The sequence below is a fragment of the Nicotiana tabacum genome, chromosome 7, assembly GCF_000715075.1.
Source record: "Nicotiana tabacum cultivar K326 chromosome 7, ASM71507v2, whole genome shotgun sequence".
Taxonomy (NCBI): Eukaryota; Viridiplantae; Streptophyta; class Magnoliopsida; order Solanales; family Solanaceae; genus Nicotiana; species Nicotiana tabacum.
The window spans coordinates 107079001-107101149 of record NC_134086.1 but is presented as its reverse complement, the minus strand read 5'-3'; the positions used below and the strand labels follow the sequence as shown (position 1 = coordinate 107101149).

General features: G+C 38.1%; 2 long non-coding RNA genes across 2 annotated transcripts; both read left to right on the top strand.

Moving 5' to 3' along the window:
* The first annotated feature begins 8028 nt into the window (after positions 1–8028).
* Positions 8029–12476, top strand: LOC107776668 (uncharacterized). The gene is made up of 2 exons (XR_012693468.1): positions 8029–10324; positions 12250–12476. It is a non-coding gene; the product is annotated as an uncharacterized LOC107776668 (long non-coding RNA).
* Positions 12477–16195: 3719 nt separating this feature from the next.
* LOC107823636 (uncharacterized) lies at positions 16196–19420 on the top strand. The gene is made up of 4 exons (XR_012693467.1): positions 16196–17105; positions 18285–18373; positions 18467–18549; positions 19110–19420. It is a non-coding gene; the product is annotated as an uncharacterized LOC107823636 (long non-coding RNA).
* The last annotated feature ends 2729 nt before the right edge of the window (positions 19421–22149 follow it).

Below are 22149 nucleotides of genomic sequence, written 5' to 3'. Positions count from 1 at the left end.
AGAAGACCCAATCCAGCTGCAACAAAGAAACCTGTGTCAGAAGAAGAAGCTGAGAAATTCTTAAAGAAGATGAAAGTGCAGGATTACTCCGTGGTCGAACAGTTGAAGAAAACACCGGCCCAGATCTCGCTGCTATCATTACTCATCCATTCGGATGAACATCGTCGGGCCCTGATGAAGATACTAAATGAAGCTCATGTGCCAAATGAGATTTCTGTAAATCACCTGGAAACGATTGCCAACAAAATTTTCAAGGTGAACAGGGTAACATTTTCAGATGATGATCTGCCAGTGGAGGGCACGGAGCATAATAAAGCTCTCTACCTAACTGTCAAATGTGAATATTCGGCAGTTACTCGGGCATTGGTGGATAATGGCTCAAGCGCCAATATTTGTCCATTATCCACCCTGAACCAGTTGAAGATCGACCATGGAAGAATCCACAAGAATAGCATTTGCGTCCGAGGATTTGACGGAAATGGAACAGCCACCGTGGGGGATATTGTACTTGAGTTGACCATCGGTCCAGTCGAGTTTACTATGGAGTTCCAGGTATTGGATGTCGCGGCATCTTATAACCTTTTGTTGGGACGACCGTGGATCCACGCGGCCAAAGCAGTGCCATCCACATTGCATCAAATGGTCAAGTTTGAATGGGACAGACAAGATGTGGTGCTGCATGGGGAAGATGTTGCATGCACTATAGGAGGTGCCATTATGCCATTCATAGAAACCAACGATGACAAAGGCCCTTGGGTTTACCAGATTTTTGATGCAGTGTCAGCAAACAAGATCCCCGAGGGTACAAGCATTCCACACCCCAGAATAGCTTCTGCCACCGTCATGATAGTTTCAGAGATGCTGAGTAACGGGTTCAGGCCAGGAAAAGGTCTGGGGGCTGAACTTCAAGGTATTGTCCAACCTATCTCTTTACCCAAGAATGTAGAGACCTTTGGGCTGGGATTCAAGCCCACATCAGCAGATGTCAGACATGCCCGTAAGATGAAGAAGAAAGTTTGGGTTCTTCCCAAGCCAGTCCCGTGCCTGTCCAGATCCTTTGTCAGAGCAGGTACCAGAAAGTTGTCGGTCCCAAAAGTTCTCGGACCAATGATTGGGTCAGATGGAGATTTAGATGAGGGCTTTGAAAGGTTGTTCGCCGGTGTCAACATGGTAGAAGCTGGAGAACAATTTGTGGGGTCTAGGGCCAAGATCAACAATTGGACAGCTACTCCTCTTCCTACCCGGAGGGAGTCTTAGTAGTAGGCTTTGGATTTTCTTTCTTGTTTCCTGGATTATTCCAGAGTTGTAATCCAGTTTTGATTTTTATTCAGTAAAAGTGTGAAACTCTGTTATCCTGCATTTTAATAAAGAGTGAAAGTTTCCTTTTCTTGTTTTGTTTTAATGTTGTTTCTTCTTCTTTTATTTCTGAACAGTTCTCTTTGCACTGGTACTAACGATGTGGCATGCACAACGGATCTTCAACCCAGTCTAAATAATCAATCTGATTCTGAATTAATCGCACAAGAGATTGATTACGATGATGAATCGGAATACGAGGAGGATGATACCTTCGAAGAGATAAACAAAGAGTTGAGCCAGTTCGAAGAGAAACCTAAGCCCAATTTGAGTGACACTGAAGCACTCAATTTGGGGGATGTTGACAATGTCAGGGAAACCAAAATCAACATCCACCTTGAGCCTAGCATCAGAGAAGAACTAATCAAAGCACTCATTGAGTTTAAAGATGTTTTTGCGTGGTCGTATGATGACATGCCGGGTTTAAGCACCAAGCTAGTGGTTCACAAATTACCCACTGACCCGGCATGCCCTCCCATCAAGCAGAAATTGAGGAAGTTCAAGACAGATATGAGTGTGAAGATTAAAGAAGAAGTAACCAAGCAGCTGCAAGCAAAGGTTATTCGGGTCACTCGATATCCTGATTGGTTAGCTAATGTGGTGCCAGTACCAAAGAAAGATGGGAAGATCAGGGTATGCGTCGACTACCGCAATCTGAACAGGGCCAGCCCAAAAAATAACTTTCCCTTACCCAATATCCATATCTTGATCGACAATTGCACCGGACGAGAAATCGGATCTTTTGTGGATTGCTATGCCGGGTATCATCAGATTCTGATGGATGAAGAAGATGCAGAGAAGACAGCTTTCATTACGCCATGGGGGACTTATTGCTATCGGGTAATGCCATTCGGTTTAAAGAATGCTGGGGCAACATACATGAGAGAAATGACTACTGTGTTCCATGATATGATGCACAAAGAGATTGAGGTGTACATAGATGATGTGATCATCAAATCCAAGCGTTAGGAAGACCACGTAACAGACCTTAGGAAGTTTTTTGAAAGACTTCGAAGGTACGACATTAAGCTCAACCCAGCCAAATGTGCGTTTGGTGTTCCATCTGGAAAGCTGTTGGGATTCATCGTCAGTTGGCGAGGCATTGAGTTGGACCCGTCAAAGATCAAATCCATCCAGGAATTGCCGCCCCCGAGGAATAAAACAGAAGTAATGAGTCTGTTGGGAAGGTTGAACTATATCAGCAGGTTCATCGCTCAGCTCACAGCGACTTGTGAACCCATTTTTCGGCTACTGAGGAAAGATGCTGCAATAGAGTGGACGACAGAATGTCAGGAAGCCTTCGACCAAATCAAGGGGTATCTGTCAAACCCACCTGTGTTGGTTCCACCTGAACCAGGAAGACCGTTGATTCTCTATCTAACGGTACTGGAGAATTCATTTGGGTGCGTACTGGGGCAACATGACATCACAGGAAGGAAAGAGCAAGCCATCTATTATCTCAGCAAGAAGTTTACAGTCTATGAGGTCAAGTACACTCAGCTTGAGAAGACATGTTGTGCCCTAACTTGGGTAGCACAGAAGTTCAAGCATTATCTGTCGTCATACACCACTTACCTTATTTCACGCCTGGATCCATTGAAGTATATTTTCCAGAAGCCTATGCCCACAGGGAGATTGGCAAAATGGCAGATATTACTCACAGAGTTCGACATTGTCTATGTGACGAGGACGGCCATGAAAGCCCAAGCATTGGCTGATCACTTGGCTGAGAATCCTATTGATGAAGAATACGAGCCTTTAAGGACGTATTTTCCAGATGAAGAAGTGATTCATATAGAGGAGTTAGAACTGACTGAGGAACCAGGATGGAAGCTTTACTTTGATGGGGTTGCGAATGCGAAAGGGGTTGGAATAGGAGCGGTACTTATTTCTGAAACAGGACATCACTATCCTGTTACAGCTCGGCTACGTTTCTATTGTACCAACAACATGGCTGAATATGAGGCATGCATTTTGGGCCTACGATTGGCTGCAGACATGGATGTTCAGGACGTCTTGGTCTTGGGAGACTCGGACCTCCTAGTACATCAGATTCAGGGTGAATGGGAAACACGTGATTTAAAGCTTATACCTTATCGACAATGTTTGCACGATCTGAGCAAGCAATTTCGATCAGTGGAGTTCAGACACATCCCGAGAGTTCACAATGAGGTGGCCGATGCTTTAGCCACTTTAGCATCGATGTTGCACCATCCAGACAAAATCCATGTTGACCCGTTGCATATTCAGGTTCGTGATCAGCATGCCTACTGCAACGTGATAGAAGAAGAAATGGATGGCGAACCATGGTTTTATGATGTCAAGGAATATCTCAGGATGGGGATATATCCGGAGCAGGCAACCGGAGATCAAAAGAGAGCCATTCGACGACTGGCAAATGGATTTTTCCTCAGCGGAGGAATGTTGTACAAAAGAACCCCAGATCTGGGATTGCTGAGATGTATTGATGCAGGTCAAGCCACGATAGTGATGACAGATGTACATGCTGGAGTCTGTGGGCCCCATATGAGCGGATATGTATTGGCAAAGAAGATTCTGCGAGCGGGATATTATTGGCTCACTATGGAGCATGATTGTATCAGTTTCGTGCGAAAGTGCCATCAGTGTCAAATCCACGGAGATCTGATTCATTCTCCACCAACGGAATTGCACACAATGTCAACACCATGGCCATTTGTGGCATGGGGCATGGATGTCATTGGGCCTATTGAGCCGGCAGCTTCGAACGGTCACAGGTTCATTCTGGTAACCATCGATTATTTCACTAAGTGGGTTGAAGCCAAAACTTTCAAGTCAGTAACCAAGAAGGCAGTGGTGGATTTTGTCCATTCCCATATCATCTGTAGATTTGGGATCCCGAAAGTGATAATCACGGACAATGGTGCTAATCTTAACAGCAACTTGATGAGAGAAGTATGTGAACAGTTTAAGATTACACACCGTAATTCCACCCCGTATAGGCCCAAAGCGAATGGAGCGGTTGAGGCAGCCAACAAAAACATAAAGAAGATATTGAGGAAAATGGTTGAAGGATCCAGACAATGGAATGAAAGGCTACTATTTGCATTGTTGGGATACCGCACTACTGTTCGTACTTCAATAGGTGCGACTCCTTATTTGTTGGTATACGGAACTGAAGCAGTAATACCAGCAGAAGTTGAAATTATATCCCTTCGAATTGTCGTTGAGGCCGGGATTGATGATGATGAATGGGTCAAAACCCGACTAGAGCAGTTGAGCTTAATTGATGAAAAAAGATTGGCAGCAGTATGCCATGGCCAATTATATCAGAAGAGAATGGCAAGAGCATACAATAAGAAGGTGCGCCCCAGGAAATTTGAAGTGGGGTAGCAGGTATTGAAACGGATCCTCCCACATCAGATTGAGGCAAAAGGCAAGTTCGCCCTGAATTGGCAAGGGTCGTATGTCGTGACCAGAGTATTATCCAATGGCGCTTTATGTCTGACAGATGTCGAAGGAAGATGCATCGACATGGCTATCAATTCTGATGCAGTCAAGAGATATTACGTGTAATTCTCTTTTGTTGTTTATTTGTTTGTCTGTACTTGGTGTTTATCGGATAATGAAATGACAGAGGCAATTCTTTCTTCTATCCAAACACTGTTACCCTTGCTTTACCCCTTTGAGCCTTACTTATTCTTTCATACCCCTCTCTTGAAATCATTAACAAAAATTAAAAATAATGAAAAAAAAGAAAAGAAGGAAAATAAGAAAAAAAAAGGAAGTTCGCAAAAGAAAAATAATGGAACCGAGAGAACTACGTTCGGCCTGATTCCTCAAAGAGGATACGTAGGCGCCTCACGGCTCGGTCGTAATGTAACAAAAGTCAAAAAAAAATCCCCGAGAAAAACTGGGGCAGAAGTTATGTTTAAAATTTTGAAAAAAAAAGAAGGTTTTGATTCCAAGAGTTGTAATGTTTCACCCATCAAAGTTATTTTGAATTTTTATATCCTTTCTTTTAAGTCCCACATAAAACCCATACTGATATCCAAAAAAGACCTCCAATCAGTATCCGAGAGGTGCCAAGACAGTCAAGTGAAAGTCGAGGATAACACGTTGGTCCCCGACCCAATAAGGATCATGAGCTGAAAGAATTGATAGCCATGAGAATTCCCAGCAGAGAGAATCTTACTGGCAATACTCCAATCCCCGGCTGAGAGAAGCAAAATGAGAGAGTCTTATCGGTGAAAACCTTCACAGGCACCATAAGGCGACAGGAGCTGTGAGAACTGAGAGAGTCTTATCAATGGAAACCCCTCGAAGGGCACTATGAGGCGACAAGATAGATTGGCGGAAGGAATCCGCATTTTGCGAAGAATTGGGACACCTATTTATCCCTAGCAAGTGAGGATATCAGAAAGATTGATCGACACAAATAGACTGGGTTGATTAATCCGGAATGCACGACATGATCGTTGGAATCGATTATACCACCCAGATAAGTTCATTTCTTTTCTTTTCTTTTCTCCAGCATTTGTTCAGAAAGATTTTCTCTTTTTCTATCCTTTCATTTCTTTGTTTAAAAGACTTTCTCTAGAAATTCATTTTTTAGAAAGGTCTTTCAAAGCTTACTACCAGTTGCCAAAATAGTACAATGCAAAATGAGAAGAGGACAGGCCAGAGACAAGGCGATAAGACAAAAGACGTTGGTTGCAAGGCCGAATAATATTTGTCTAAAATGGTAAGGAAAGTACGGGAAAGAACCGGAAAAACAGCATGTTGAAGAAATCGTGGGCTAAGTTCCAAGAGGATCCCCAGCAGAACTCTGACCGATTATCGACCAAAGTTCTGAGGTAGTCGGACAACACAGAGTGGGAAGGGAGGAAAGGAAAATGCATTTTCAGCAAAATAACCCCCAGCAAGTTTCAAGACACAGAACGGAGAAGTAATAAATGGAAGAACCATCCCTAGCAGAATGTTATCCCCAGCAAATAACAGCATCTCCAACAAGTTTTGGGAACGCCAAACAGGAATAAGGGAGAAAAGGAAGAACCATCCCCAGCAGGAGCGGCACGACCACTCACCATGTTTTAAAACTAACAAATTTTCTTTGATTTGAAGCAGGAAAAGGAAATCTTATTAATGGCGAAAAACATGTCACAAGGAAAGGCACCAGAACTGGGGCAGAAAATTTTCTGCCACCGTTGAAAATTTTCTCGGAAAAAACGAGGAAACAAATTCAAGTTATTACTTAGAATTAGGCGCCCACCTGTATAATGCGGGCATACCTTTCAGTTTTTCATTTCCTGTTCTAGGCGCCCACCAGTATAATGCGGGAATACATTTATGTCTTTTCATTTCATGTCCTCGGTCGCCCACCAGTATAATGCTGGCATACCTTTCAGTTTTTCATTTCATGTCCTCGGTCGCCCACCAGTATAATGCGGGCATACCTTTCAGTTTTTCATTTCCTGTCCTCAGTCGCCCACCAGTATAATGCGGGCATACCTTTCAGTTTTTCATTTCATGTCCTCGGTCGCCCACCAGTATAATGCGGGCATACCTTTCAGTTTTTCATTTCCTGTCCTCGGTCGCCCACCAGTATAATGCGGGCATACCTTTCAGTTTTTCATTTCATGTCCTCGGTCGCCCACCAGTATAATGCGGGCATACCTTTCAGTTTTTCATTTCATGTCCTCGGTCGCCCACCAGTATAATGCGGGAATACATTTCTGTCTTTTCATTTCATGTCCTCGGTCACCCACCAGTATAATGCGGGCATACATTTTTGTTTTCATTTCATCGGTCGCCCACCAGTATAATGCGGGCATACCTTTCAGTTTTTCATTTCATGTCCTCGGTCGCCCACCAGTATAATGCGGGAATACATTTCTGTCTTTTCATTTCATGTCCTCGGTCGCCCACCAGTATAATGCGGGCATACCTTTCAGTTTTTCATTTCATGTCCTCGGTCGCCCACCAGTATAATGCGGGCATACCTTTCAGTTTTTCATTTCATGTCCTCGGTCGCCCACCAGTATAATGCGGGCATACCTTTCAGTTTTTCATTTCCTGTCCTCGGTCGCCCACCAGTATAATGCGGGCATACCTTTCAGTTTTTCATTTCCTGTCCTCGGTCGCCCACCAGTATAATGCGGGCATACCTTTCAGTTTTTCATTTCATGTCCTCGGTCGCCCACCAGTATAATGCGGGCATACATTTTTGTTTTCATTTCATCGGTCGCCCACCAGTATAATGCGGGCATACCTTTCAGTTTTTCATTTCATGTCCTCGGTCGCCCACCAGTATAATGCGGGAATACATTTCTGTCTTTTCATTTCATGTCCTCGGTCGCCCACCAATATAATGCGGGCATACCTTTCAGTTTTTCGTTTCCTGTCCTCGGTCGTCCACCAGTATAATGCGGGCATACTTTTCAGTTTTTCATTTCCTGTTCTAGGCGCCCACCAGTATAATGCGGGAATACATTTCTGTCTTTTCATTTCATGTCCTCGGTCGCCCACCAGTATAATGCGGGCATACCTTTCAGTTTTTCATTTCCTGTTCTAGGCGCCCACCAGTATAATGCGGGAATACATTTCTGTCTTTTCATTTCATGTCCTCGGTCGCCCACCAGTATAATGCGGGCATACCTTTCAGTTTTTCATTTCCTGTTCTAGGCGCCCACCAGTATAATGCGGGCATACCTTTCAGTTTTTTATTTCCATGTCCTAGGCGCCCACCAGTATAATGCGGGAATACATTTCTATCTTTTTCATTTCATGTCCTCGGTCGCCCACCAGTATAATGCGGGCATACCTTTCAGTTTTTCATTTCATGTCCTAGGCGCCCACCAGTATAATGCGGGCATACATTTCATATTTTTCACTCAGGCACCCACCTGTATAACGAGAGGAATACTTTTCAGTCTTATACTGCAGATCTTGAAATCAGTAACCCACCGGAATGCAGAAGGTTACAACAGGAATCCCCAGCAGAAAATAATAAAAAAGCCCCAGTACCGGAAAGCAGAAGGTTGCAACAAGAGGTCCCAGCACAAATTCAAGTGCATGAGTCAAAAGGAAGAAAGACGCGTCTTGAAAGAAGCGGCCTATGAACATCAAATTATGCCCAGCATAACAAATCTGATGAAGAAAGCCGTATCCCCAGAGGAACCACCGAAAAGCTTAATGAAGGAGGCTATATCCCCAGCGGACCGAACAAAATGATGAAAACTGGTATTCAGAAAAGCAAGAGGCCAGTTTCATCCCCAAGTTCTCGGAAGAAAGGCACCAGAAGAAGCACAAGCCGACAAGAAAGCAGGGCAACAAGAACGAGTTAAAGATAGATGAGATTTTATGATCCGTAGTCTAGCCTAGCCTCTTGTTTTCTTTTAATCACGGTGTAACAAGGAGATCGATAAGCAGTGGTAATAGCGTGCAACAGCAGTAACATTGCAGTCCCATGGTAGTCCCAGCTACCAAAACTTCCCGAACTACATTAACCTGATTCCCCTTTAGCCAGGGATATGTAGGAAACCTTTGAAGTAAAGGTTCGGTTAAACCTTTTTCAAAAAATGCTTCACACGGAGTACTCGGATGGGCAAAAATCGCTCGCTTTATCTTTGCACGAAAACCCTTCGTGTCTTCGGGCAAAGAGGGGCAGCTGTAAGCACGTGATTTTTGCCCTATGAAAGAATTACTCCCAAAAATTCAAAATAAAATAATTTTACTTGTGTGCAATTTATGTGTTCTTCGTGGCATTTCTGTGTAATTATTTGCATTTTTGTCTTTGCATGTTTATTTGTTAGGTTAATAAAAAATATAAAAAATATGTCGCATTTGCGTTTAATATTTAATTAAGTTTGTTTACAAAATGAAAAAATCATAAAAATAACGTACTCTGCATTTTTAGCACTTAATGTCCAAATTTGGTGATTTTCTCGTTAGTCGCTATTTAATTGTGTGTTAACTGTTATTAAGAGTTAATTAGTATTTCCAGATAATTTTGAGTTTTATAATTTAATCTTAGCATTCTAGCTTTATTATTATTTAGGAAATTGAATAAATAGAAAAGGATAAAAATAGAAGAGATCGGATTGGGCCTTTTCTTCAATTGTAAGTCACAGGCCCAAAGATACCCAATCTTCCCAAACGACCCAGTCCATTTCGAACTGGGTCGACCCAGTCCATAACCCAAAAAGACCCAAACCCCATTTTCATTTTTTTCTTTCATTTTTCACAAAAAAAAAAAAACAAAAATCAAAAGAAAAACCTAAGACTACCCGTAACCCCCCCCTCTCTCTTCTTCTTCCTCTCTTTCTCTCCTTCTTCTCCAAATATCCTCCCATGGCAGACCCTCCCCCTCACACCCCTTCTCCCTCACGTCATACACAGCACATATACACACACATACGCGACGCATACACACACAACTCGTCGATCTCCCTCTCTTGTCCGCCATGGTTGCGTCTTTAAGATCTTGCCACTGCATCCATTGCTTTGCTTCTTCTTCCTCGCACATGCTGCCCGCCATGACTGCGTTTATAGCTCTCAAAATGATCAAAAGATCTCATCATTGTTGTCCGCCATGGCTGCGTCTCCAAGCTCTTCAAACGAGCACGAGATCCCGTCGTATTGTTGCCCGTTGTTTCTTCTTCTTCGCTCGTCGCTACTGCTGCTTCTCCTTCTTCATCCGGCGAGTTGCTCCAGCCATGGCTGCTGCCACGCTGCCATGGACAACCACCAAACGACACCTGAACAAGACGACCATCTAGCTTCGGACTGCTGCTGCGTTCTTCACTGTCCATTTGCTGCTGCCCGCGCTCCTTATCCTCCAAGATCACGTTGGATTCTTCTTCTCCAAGATCATGTCATTGTTGCTGTTGCGTTTCTTCATTGTTCGCGCTGCTGCCATGCTTCCTTCTCCGTCCTTTTCCAAACAACCAAACTACTTTCCGTTCGAGTTCGTCGTCGCTTCGATCCGGTTAGTAGATTTGAGTTTCATGTTGCCCGTATTTTTGTTTTGATATTCTCGGATCTAAAATCGATAAATGTTCGATTCTTGTTTTGTTCGTGTCTATTGTTGAATTAATTTTCTAGTTTGTTCATATGTTTTGTTGATTTAATTTTCAGATTTAAATGGAACTTTGATTAATTAGTTTTTCAGTTTATTTCATGTGCTTTTATTTATTTTTGTAAAATGAAATTGTTAGTTTAATTTTAATGTTGTTAGATTCAAAAAGAAAACTGTTAGTTTAATTCTAATGTTGTTAAATTCAAGTTGAAATTGTTAGTATGTAAAAGAATTTGTTAGCTTAATTTTAGTTTAATTTGTAAAAGAAATTGTTAGTTTAATTTTAATGTTGTGAGATTCAAAAAGAAAATTGTTGGTTTAATTTTAATGTTGATAGATTCAAATTGAAATTGATAGTATGTAAAATAAATTGTTAGCTTAATTTTAGTTTAATTTATAAAAGAAATTGTTAGTTTGATTTTAATGTTGTTAGATTCGAATTGAAATTTAATTAATTGTTTTTCAGTTCATTTCATGTGTTTTATTTGTTTTTGTAAAAGAAATTGTTAGTTTAATTTTTAATGTTGTTATAATCAATTGAAATTTAATTACTTATTTTGGTTTGTTTCATGTGTTTTTATTTATTTTTGTAAAAGAAATTGTTAGTTTAATTTTAATATGGTTAGATTCAAGTTGAAATTCAATCAATTATTTCTTCTTCGGTTTATTTTATTCGTTTAAAAGAATTAAGTTGTAATATAGAAATATGTTAGTTTAATCGCTTGAATCCGTTCTTTGTTGTTTAATTTAGATTTAATTCGTGTTTATTGATTGTTTGAAGTTCGTTTTAATCTAGTGAATTAATGTGAGTTTATGTTTTGGTTTGTAATTTTTGATTTTGTTTGAATCATGAATCTTTGTTATAATATTGTTGGATTTAATTTGAAGATTAATTGATTAGTTGAGTTTTAGTGATTTGAATCTGTTCATTTATTTTGTTTAATTTGGATATATTTGTTTGTTAATATTGTTGAATATGCAAATATATGTGTTGTTAAAAAATATCGTTCAGTCAAAATAATTCCGATTGTTGATTCGTTGTTCATAGTTTAAGTTGGAATTCGTTGATTGAACTGGATTAAGGATTGGTTATAGCTGGTAATTTAATTTTAGGTTCTTAGATAATTTTGAAGTTAAACAGATTTTGAATCGGGGCGTAACAGTAGTTTTAGGGGTAAAACGAAAATTAACCAATTACGGATTATTTAATTATGGTGGGGACCAGACATAATGATAAAAGCAAAAAGGAAAAGGCGTGTAATGATGTCTACTTTGCAAAAAGAGGGAACATGTGGCCCCACTTTGACTACTTTTCAAAAAGAGAGAACACGGAGGGCCCACGTTGACTACTTTTACTAAAGTAAAAGTGTGAGTAATAATAAAAGTTAAAGGGTGCACATAGTGGAAGGATTGGGTCTTGCTTGGATATAAGAGACTCATTTGACACTTAATAGGGAAGAGAATTTTTAGAGAGAGTTTTTGGAAAAAGATTTCTGAAAAGGAGAATTTTTTGGGAGAGTTAAAAAAAATTCAGAACTAAAGAGGAGATAAGAACATACTTTTAATCTTGAAGAAGAGGATTTCTAAAATATCTGAATACTATTTTCCGTATATTCCTGAGTGTGATTTCTGCCTACTGTTTGCTTCCGGGATTTTCAATTGGTTTCTTGAGTTAACTGTTGGTCCTTTGTTATTGCTTTATTGGGTGGTTGCTGGAATTTCTGTTCGGTTTTCAAGTCTACTACTGGGTTTTCTGACTGTTGATTATTTGTTGTTGTCGCGTTGTTGCTACTGCTGCTGATCCTATTCTTCCTTTCTTTGTATTCAAATACCAGGTACACTACTCTAAATCATTTCAACATATGTATTGAAGATGAAATGAAATGGCCGGAAGATTTAAGTTTTTTTTTAATTATAGAATATTCGCATTTTAGTTAAATATTCATTATGTGTCTCATGTTATGTAAATGGTAGAAATATTTATTATGTGAAGTATTAAACTGCGGGACTAGTGGATGGGTGTCAATATGAACACCATAAATATTAGTTTCGGTTTTGTTAATTTTTTAGCTTAAAATCGCATTCAAATCGTTAGTAAATATTCAATACGGGAAACCGACTTAATTTGAGGGAAGGTTAGTAAACTCTAGATTTGAATTTGCAAATTTTGAAATAGAAGCAATTTGAGTTTTCTTTCTATCTTTAAATTTTGTTAATAACAAAGGCCCACAAATATTAGGCAAACATAATAGGCCAATAATTTTGTAGAATCTGTAGGCTTACAAAATATTTTCGTTTTTTTATTATTATTATTTTATTTTTTCATCATTTATTCAGTTTTCTTTTTTTTTGAAAAAAAAAACTTGAAAAAGAAATTTGTAAAAAAATAAAATAAAAAAATATTTTTTTTACAAAATATTTTTATTTTTTAAGAAAAAAAACTGAAATGATATTTTAATGGGTGATTCAACGTTGCAAGGCTAAGAGCATTAATCCATTAGGTGCGAGTTTGAGCAAGATGAGTCAACGTTTAAGTTTAATAAACTTTTTAATAAGCTTTAGTAATTATGGTTAAATATAGTTTTAAATGGTTTTGAATAACTAATTTCAATAGTTTTTTTTTATAACAATGTAAGCTTTAAGTTAGCTATAATCAGGATCTTTTGATTTTTAATTGTCGAACTTCGTAAATATTTTACAATTTCGAATTTTTTATTTATTTTTAGTAAAATTCCTTTCTATTAATATTTGTCTTAATCTAGCAATTAGTATGTTATGTGTTATTATTTTTAAGCTCGTAATTAATTAGGATTTTCTTTCTTTATTTTACAGACTAATTTTAATAGAAAAATGTAGTCGCTTTAGGATTTGTCCACTTAAAATAAATGAGATGAGCCTCGCCTAGTAAAATGTATAGATTGCGGGGCCCTCACAAATGTATGCATTAAATACTTAGAACATCGGAGTTGGCCGTCTAGAGAAATTTTACGGTCTTTCCCAAAACAACAATACGCTAGTCGTTCTAGGCGCGTCTTTAACAAATCATTTTCTTAAATATGGGTGTGCATTTATGTAACCCAATCCAAATCTCAACGAAGTCGAAATGTGTCGATAACCATGGATGCATTGATTGCGACGTGGTCTGAAATACGTTTTCACAATGTTGCAATTCTCCGTAAAATAATAACAATAAATAAATAATAATAAAAGCGGCTAAGGGTTAAAATTTGCACATAAGTTCATAATTGTATAAAATCAGATAATCAAGTCGAATATGACAGTTGAGCGACCGTGTTAGAACCACGGAACTCGGGAATGCCTAACACCTTCTCCCGGGTTAACAGAATTCCTTATCTGGATTTCTGGTGCGCAGACTGTTAAATAAAGTCATTCTTTTCCTCGATTCGGGATTAAATTGGTGACTTGGGACACCCTAAATCTCCCAAGTGGCGACTCTGAAATAAATAAACAAATCCCGTTTCGATTGTCCTTTAATTGGAAAAACTCCCTCTGCGCCCCAGCGGGTGCCGGAAAAATGAGGTGTGACAGATGCCGTGCATTGTTTGTTATTGTGAGGAAAGAGTGTAAAAGCACGAAGGTTCATTCCGTGCCATGTTTTGAATATTTATGCACGAAGGGTCATTCCGTGCCATGTTTTGAATATTTATGCACGAAGGGTCATTCCGTGCCATGTTTTGAATATTTATGCACGAAGGGTCATATCGTGCCACGTTTTGAATATTTATGCACGAAGGGTCATTCCGTGCCTTGATATGAGAGTTTATGTGAGGAAAAGCACGAAAGTTAATGTCGTGTACCTTATTTGACTGTTTTGGTGAGAACGAGAGTAAAAGCACGAAGGTTGGTGCCGTGCAACTGTTGATTAACCTGTTTTCTTTAAATGTTGCTATTGTACAGTTTCACTTCTCTATCTGTTGACTTTATATCTGAACTGCTACACCCCCATAGCATGCTTTTCCCCCCCTCTTAGCTGTTTAAATTCTATATATTCCCTTTTATTGCATATATCTGCACAGGTTGTTTTTGGTAGGTCCTGTCTAGCCTCGTCACTACTTCGCCGGGGTTAGGCCAGACACTTACTAGCACATGGGGTCGGTTGTGCTGATGCTACATTCTGTGCATCTTTTTGTACAGATCTCGGAGCAGCTTTTGAACCTCAGCAGTAGGATTTGATCGGGAGTTGACTTCAGTCCGGGGACTTTCGAGGTAGCCTAGCTGATGTCCGTAGGCCGGAGTCCCTTCCTATCTTACTTAGATTGTTTCCCTTTATATCGGAACAAAGCATTGTATCTTTTATTCAAACCTTGTTTGTAGTACTCTCTAGTAGTTCGTGAGTTAGTGACACCAGACTCTAGGTAGAGATGTATCTAGACTTCCGCATTTGATTTCAGTTATCTAAGTTTAAAGAATTCCACTTTTATTTAATTGTCTCGTTTTATTTATATTGTTGCGAATGTTATTAGAAATGTTTTAATACTTGGCTGGCCTAGCTCCAACAGTAGGCGCCATCACGACTCCCGATGGTGGAAAATCCGGGTCGTGACAAATTCATTTCAGAAATTTCAAGTTTTAAGTCACTGGCAGGCGCCCACCTAGAGAAGGAGGGAACCCATATCAAGTTTCAAGTCAGTCGCAGGCGCCCACCTGGAGAATGAGGGAATCCATATCAAGTTACAAGCTTTAACGGTAGGCGCCCACCTGGAGAACGAGGGAAGTCATCTGAAGTTTCAAGTTAGTAGCAGGCGCCCACCTGGAGAATGAGGGAATTCAATTCAAGTTTTAAGTCACTGGCAGGTGCCCACCTGGAAAATGAGAGAATTCATTTCAGAGTTACTTTCAATTCTCAAATTCAAGAGGCGTCAGGAGCCCCGCCTGAAGAATAGGGTGAACTTTTAATTTTCAAGTTCAAGAAGCATCAGGAGCCCGCCCGAAGAACATGGTCCATTTTTTAGTTTCATATTGAAGATCAAGTCGAGATTCAAGGAAGATTCAAGACAAGAAGTAGATAGGATCTTGTATTTTTCTTTTATTTCTGCTGTAATTTTTCCTTTTATTTTCGAAGTAATGGTAGGGACCGCGGACCGGAACCTCGACGGCTCCTCAATCGGCTCTCCACCTCGGTACACTCCATCACTGTTCCTACTTCTGAACTACACGTGGCGTGATTCCTTTATAGCCAAGGATATGTAGGCAGCTCAGATACCAGGGCTCGGTCACATTCTCCTTTCTTTTAAATTTTGGTCTCTTTAAATAAGTGTCGGGTCAAAAAACTTGTCTCGTCGTCCTTTATCTGAAAACGCTTCGTGTTTCCAGTCAAAGAGGGGCAGCTGTTGACATGTAATTTTTGACCCTCCCCGAGATTTTACACTTTTTAGCTTTTAGATATTTAGTTTAGGCCTAATATTGCTATTTTACCTAGTTTTAACTATTTTACATTATTTTAAGAACAAAAATTGAAAATTACAAAAATAGTTCCATATTTCTCTACTTACTTCACGTATTAGATATTTTTAGAAGGATATATTACTTTAAACCTATTTTTATTTTATTTTAATATAATCTTTAAAAATACCAAAAATAGTTTCAACTTTAATTTGTAGTTTTATTTTAAATATAATAGTTTATTAAAATTAATAGAGAGTTATTTTATTCCTTGTTATAAGTAATTTTTAAAAATAAAGTAAATTAAATTTTCAGCTCATTTAAATTGTCTAGCCCATAGAATTTGAGCCCAAAAATAATTGGCTCAATTGATCCACTAACCCTACCCTTGTCTTCTTATTCCTTACACAAAGACTTACAAAAAAAAAAAACCTCGAACCTAATATACAAAAGGGAGCAGCCATCTTCACGAAGAAGGGAACACACTAGCGGAACCCTAGAACCCCATACCTAGACAGCCGCCGCCCACCACTTGAAGCCGCCGCGCCAGAAACCAAACTCGCCGGAAAAACGCACACAGCCCTCCCTAATCTCCCATCTTCTCCACATCTCCAAGCCCCATCGCCCACCCCATCTCTCGCACACAAGACGTAAGACCAAAATCTGAAGATCACAAGACAAACCCTCCACCTAAAATGAACCAGTCGTCGCTCTTCTATACACCACCACAGCCGCCGCTCCCTTACCGCCAAGCACTGGAATACGGCGAGTTAGCAACCACCAGCACCGCTGCTGTCTCTCTTCCCTCGTTGCTGTCGCGTGCCACTCCCTTCTTCTCACAGTCGCTACTCCGTTTAGTTGCTGAAGTAGTGTTCTTAGGAATGACTGTCTCAGACAGGCGTGGCTTTGTTTGTGTGTGCTTTCGTCGGAAAATGCTTTTTCAGTGATTTGCTATGCTCTACTACCCCGTTTATTATCTTCTGGATACGCTGTGCTTTGGTTGAATTTTTCAGCGATTTGCATCTTCTCGTTCTGTTCCCGTCGTTCTTTTTTGGGAAATACTGTCGTTGCTCCTTTGAGACCATCTTCAGTCATTAATTGGTGTTTTAATTTCTGTTGAGTTCCGAGTTCGTCGAAAGTCGTAGTCCGAGGTTTCCGGGCAGATTCGCGGTTCCTGCTCGAGCTTCAAGTTCTGTATTTGTTCGTGGTTGTGTTATCTACCGGAGGTCATTTTCATATTTGTTCGTTCAAGCCAAGAAAAGTTAATTAACAGAAGTCATCTTTTGAGGTCCATTTCTAACTCTTATGTCTTAAATCTGTTTTTGTTTGCTATTTTGTGAATGAATTGGCGCTACCTTTTTTGATGCATTCTATTAATGTGAATTTCACATGGGTTTGCAATTTTCTTTAGATTTTGTTTTGTTCGTATCTTTAATGAGTTGATTTAGAGCTTGAATGTAACTTTAAAACTAAGTGGAGTTGATGCTTGAATTTGGTGGTTTTGTAATTTGAATATGAAATTATTCTCTTTGGATCACGTTGGATTGATTAGTATACTCGGTGGCTAAACCTCATTGTTTGAGTCAATTGGATCATCCGGCAATGACATTAAAAGTTTGAGTTGGACTTTAACCATGAATCTCGCATAACAACTGACTTTAATAGTTTTATTACTTTATTTAATTAATTCGCTAGGAGCATGTTTAGGCCGACCACATCAGGATAGGCAAACCTTTAGGATTTTGTTTGAATTTATGAGGCGAGATGTCGTTTTCTTAGTTAAATTCATCTGGAGAATGCCCCGAAGGATTTGTATATATTTTATCTGGGGTATGCCCCGTAGTACATGTATTTGGAAGCCGTGACGAGCACCGTGGAGGTAGTACAATGTAGGCTAGCTTTTATTCTTATTTAATTTTTATTTTTATTTTTATTTTATTAGGTGGGGATGACCTCGAGTCTTTTTGTATTTATTTTCCTTTTCTGTGATTTTACCTCAACTTGAATGTTTTGAAAGGCCAACTAGATCGAGTACGCAACCGTACTAGTTACGGGACTTGGGGAGTGCCTAACACCTTCTCCCCAAGTCAAATGAATCCCCTTACCCAAATCTGTGGTGCAGACTTAGTTTTTGAGTCCAAAGTATTTAAAAAGGAAAAATCATTTTTAAAAAATGGTGACCTGGCACACCGAAACCAATGTCAGGTGACGACTCTGAGTTAATCCTTTTGAACATCAATTTTGTCACTTTCATAATTGAAAAACCCTTTTCAAGCCTTACTAAATCTTTTTATTATTTTTAAGAGGGTTAGTTAAGAAGTTGGTAAAAAAAAGGGGTGTAATAGATACTCTATTTGGTCGCCCCAATTTAACCTATACCCATATTTTTAAAATTATTTAATATATACTCTAATTTTTACAACTTCAGGCGCCTCATATGACTTGGTATAACGTTGTGTTTTTTCAGGTACCCGTTATGGTGCTAGTTTGAGGAAGTAGATTAAGAAGATGGAGGTCAGCCAGCATAGCAAGTATTTCTGTGAGTTCTGTGGAAAGGTACAACTTTGCTTATATGTTATTTGATAGTTTTCTGGACCGTGTATTCATAGTTGTATTGATAATAATGTTAATTAGATTCTGGCATTGTAGTACGCTGGGAAGAGGAAGGCTGATGGTATTTGGGGTTGCAAAGATTGTGGCAAAGTCAAAGCAGGGGGTGCCTACACATTGAAGTAATTTTTATCTAAAACTTTAGCTAAACATGCTGAATTCAGCAAATATAGAATAAAACTCCAGCTAGTAGAATGCTTAAGTTCAGCAATTACAAATAAAAACTTTAGCCAACACTAAGTTTACGCGAAAAACTTAAGCTAAAACATGTTGAAGTTCAGCATAGGGCTGGGCATATATTGGGTAAAACCGATAACTCGAACTATTAATTGTTTATTGAGTTATCGATATTAGGTTATTGGGTTAACGGTTTAGAATTTTTTTACTATTGGGTTATCGGTTCGGGTCTCGGTTTGTCAATTTTGTTAATGGGTTAACCGATAACCCAATAAGAATTAATAAAATTATGACTTTACCCTTATATATATATATATATATATATATATATATATATATATATATATATATATATCAGTTCATTCTCTTAGTTGCTTCATCTTCATTCTTCATAGACCTTACTAGTTACTCCTAGAGTAAGTCTTTAGTCTTATACATTAGGCTTTTAATTTCTATAACAAAATTCATCTTCGTATATGGATTGATCTATGGTTTCTTTTTTTAGGTTAGGCATTTGACAAACAACATCCAGTTTATCTTGGACTGTTTGAGGGCTTCAACGCTTGTGGAAGTGCATGTATTGTGTGAAATATAAATTTTAAATCAACTATTGTTGTTATCATATCGGAAGAGGCAGCTAATGCCTTGGAACATTTTGTGGGAATTGCTGCAGTTTGACAAGTATTTATCCACTGATTTTTTCATGAGGCCTATAAGGATTGTGTAGTTGTTGTCTTGTTAACTTGAATTTGAACTGTTAGTACTATATGTTTGGACTCATTAATTTTAAGGTGAAATTGCTACTATTTTGTATTATATTTGGACAATTGTTGTGGAAGAATTAGTACTATTCCAGTTGTGGTCACTGGACAGAACGCGGAAATGAGTAGTATACTAAATGTGAATTCTTTTCTTTTTTGCTTAACTCTAGATTGAGTTATCTTATTGGGTAAATTGATAACTGAATCGATAATGATTGATAACCGATTAAGTGATACCCGATAATCGATATCTTATCGGTTCGGTTATCGGTTTATCAAATTTGTAAACCGATAACCAATATGCTAAACTGATAATATTTATAACCGAACCGAACTGACCGATGCCCACCCCTAGTTCAGCAAATAGAGAATAAAACTTCAGCTAGTACGACTGTAGGACAAAAATTTCAGCTTATTTAGTGCCGAAGTTTTTGAAAAAGCTTTACGACAAAACTATTGAATCCATGACAAAACTTCAGCTAAACATGCTGCAGTTCAACAAATAGAGAACAAAACTTCAGCTAGTAGAATGCTTAAGTTCAGCAATTACAAACAACTTTAGGTCCATCTACTAGAGTGCTGAAGTTTGAATGATTGACTTTGCTACTTCAGGCCCGTATGCCTGAAGTTTAAGCGAAAAGTGGGTATGATTGCAATTTTTTTGTAAAACAGATATAAATTAAAACGTGACTCAAAAAGCGGGTATACATACAAATCTCCCCTCCTAATACGTGTGATAGGAAAGATACATATGCTAATCCCAAGTAGCTTTGTAGCTTTTCGCGGCGGAAAATTTATAAATGGCCAGTTTTATACCCGGTCAATCAAATTTAGCCACATAATCAAAAGTCAACGATATTTAGCCGTGAATTAAGCACGGTAACAATTTGTTGACTAAAATACCCCTACTATATTTATTAAATTTACGCGACTTGACCTTATATTCTTCTTTAGCAAAACCTTCCGGCTTTAAACTGAAAATCGAAGTAAGCTCTCTCAATTAAATCTATCTTCTACCACCACAGATTTAATTGTGATTCTCTACAATTCTTCTGTTTGTAATTCAAACCAGAAAATTCTCTCAGTAAATTTTTTTGATTCTTCGAATTTTCTGCAAATCGAAGTAAGTTCTCTCAATTAATGCTTTAATCTGTGTTATTTTGACACATTTTCTCAATGCGTTAATCTGTGCTTAATTGTATTAAATATCTTCTTTTCTGTAATTTAGATCGTAACTATTAAAATCTGCATTGTTCAAATCCATAAAAAATAATATAAAATCCTTCAGAACATAACGCCAGTATAATTAGCTGGACTTTTCTAAATTAATATGTAAAACTTAGACACTTCCAGTATAATATACTGGAAGTATGTTTGACTGCAGTATAACATCTAAATATCTAATTATTTGGGTCCATGTATATTTTGCTGGAGATGTACCTTGCAGAATTATAATGTCCAGTATTTTTTACAGGATGTTCACAAACCAAATATTTTACTCAAAGTTTGCTGATACTATTGTTGTACTTCTTATTTTAGTATTTTATACAGGATATTCACAAACCAGATTTTTTACACAAAGTTTGTTGATTTAACTCTCTCAATTAATGCTTTAATCTGTGTTATTGTCTAATTTTCTCAATGCGTTAATCTGTGCTAAATTGTATTAAATATCTTCTTTTCTGTAATTTAGATCGTAACTAATAAAATTTACATTGTTCAAAACAACTATAAATAATATAGAATGCTTCAGAACATAACGCCAGTTTAATTTGCTGGACTTTTCTAAATTAATATGTAAAACTTTGATACTTCCAGTATATTATACTGGAAGTTTGTATGACTCCAGTAACTCCACTATAATAAGCTGAAATTAGCTTAATTTATATGAAAAACTCAATTATTTCCAGCTTATTATACTGGAGTTATATTTTTTAACAGTATAACATCTAAATATCTAATTATTTGGGTTCCTATATATTTTGTTGGAGATGTACCTTGCGGAATTATAATGTCCAGTATTTTATATAGGATATTCACAAAAAAGATATTTTACCCAAAGTTTGCTGATTTAACTATTGTTGTATTTCTTATTTTAGTTGCTTACTGATAATTATACTGGAAAATCTAGTTATAAAGCTATATAGGCCAGTATATTGTAATAGAGATAGGTAAGACAGTTTATAATTTGTATCTACTATACTTTGCTCGAATTATAACTCCAGCTTATTATTTGGTTTCATTAAATACAGGATGCATATAAATTTCTTGCTTATCGCATTCGATGACAAATGGACAGCAGATTTCAATTACTTAGATCATAAAACAAAGCTTCTCCTTATAAATGATGGGACTTCGTTTGAAGAATTCATGAGTAAAATTTTTGAAGTTATGGAGTTCAACAACAACAAGTTTGAAGTAAAAGTATGGCTTAATATCAACCTAGGTACTGCTAAGGGAATACAAGTGACAAAAGATGAAGATCTTAGCTTGTGTATGATGCTTCTAAAAAATGATCCATACTATAAAAGTTCTAAATTTGTTGTTGAAATATTAGAAATACCAGATCAACAACTAGAAGGTAGTGCAATAATGGAAATTAACAATCAATAATTATTGCACAGAAACACATATGGTCCGGAAGAGCAAGTAATGCTGATATCGGAAGTAGCAAAAGAGCAGGAGATGCCAATTTATGACACTACAACGCAAAATGAAATTGTAATTCCTGTGGAAGATCAAGAGATTGAATCACTAGACACTATTGAAGGAAGAAAAAGGAAA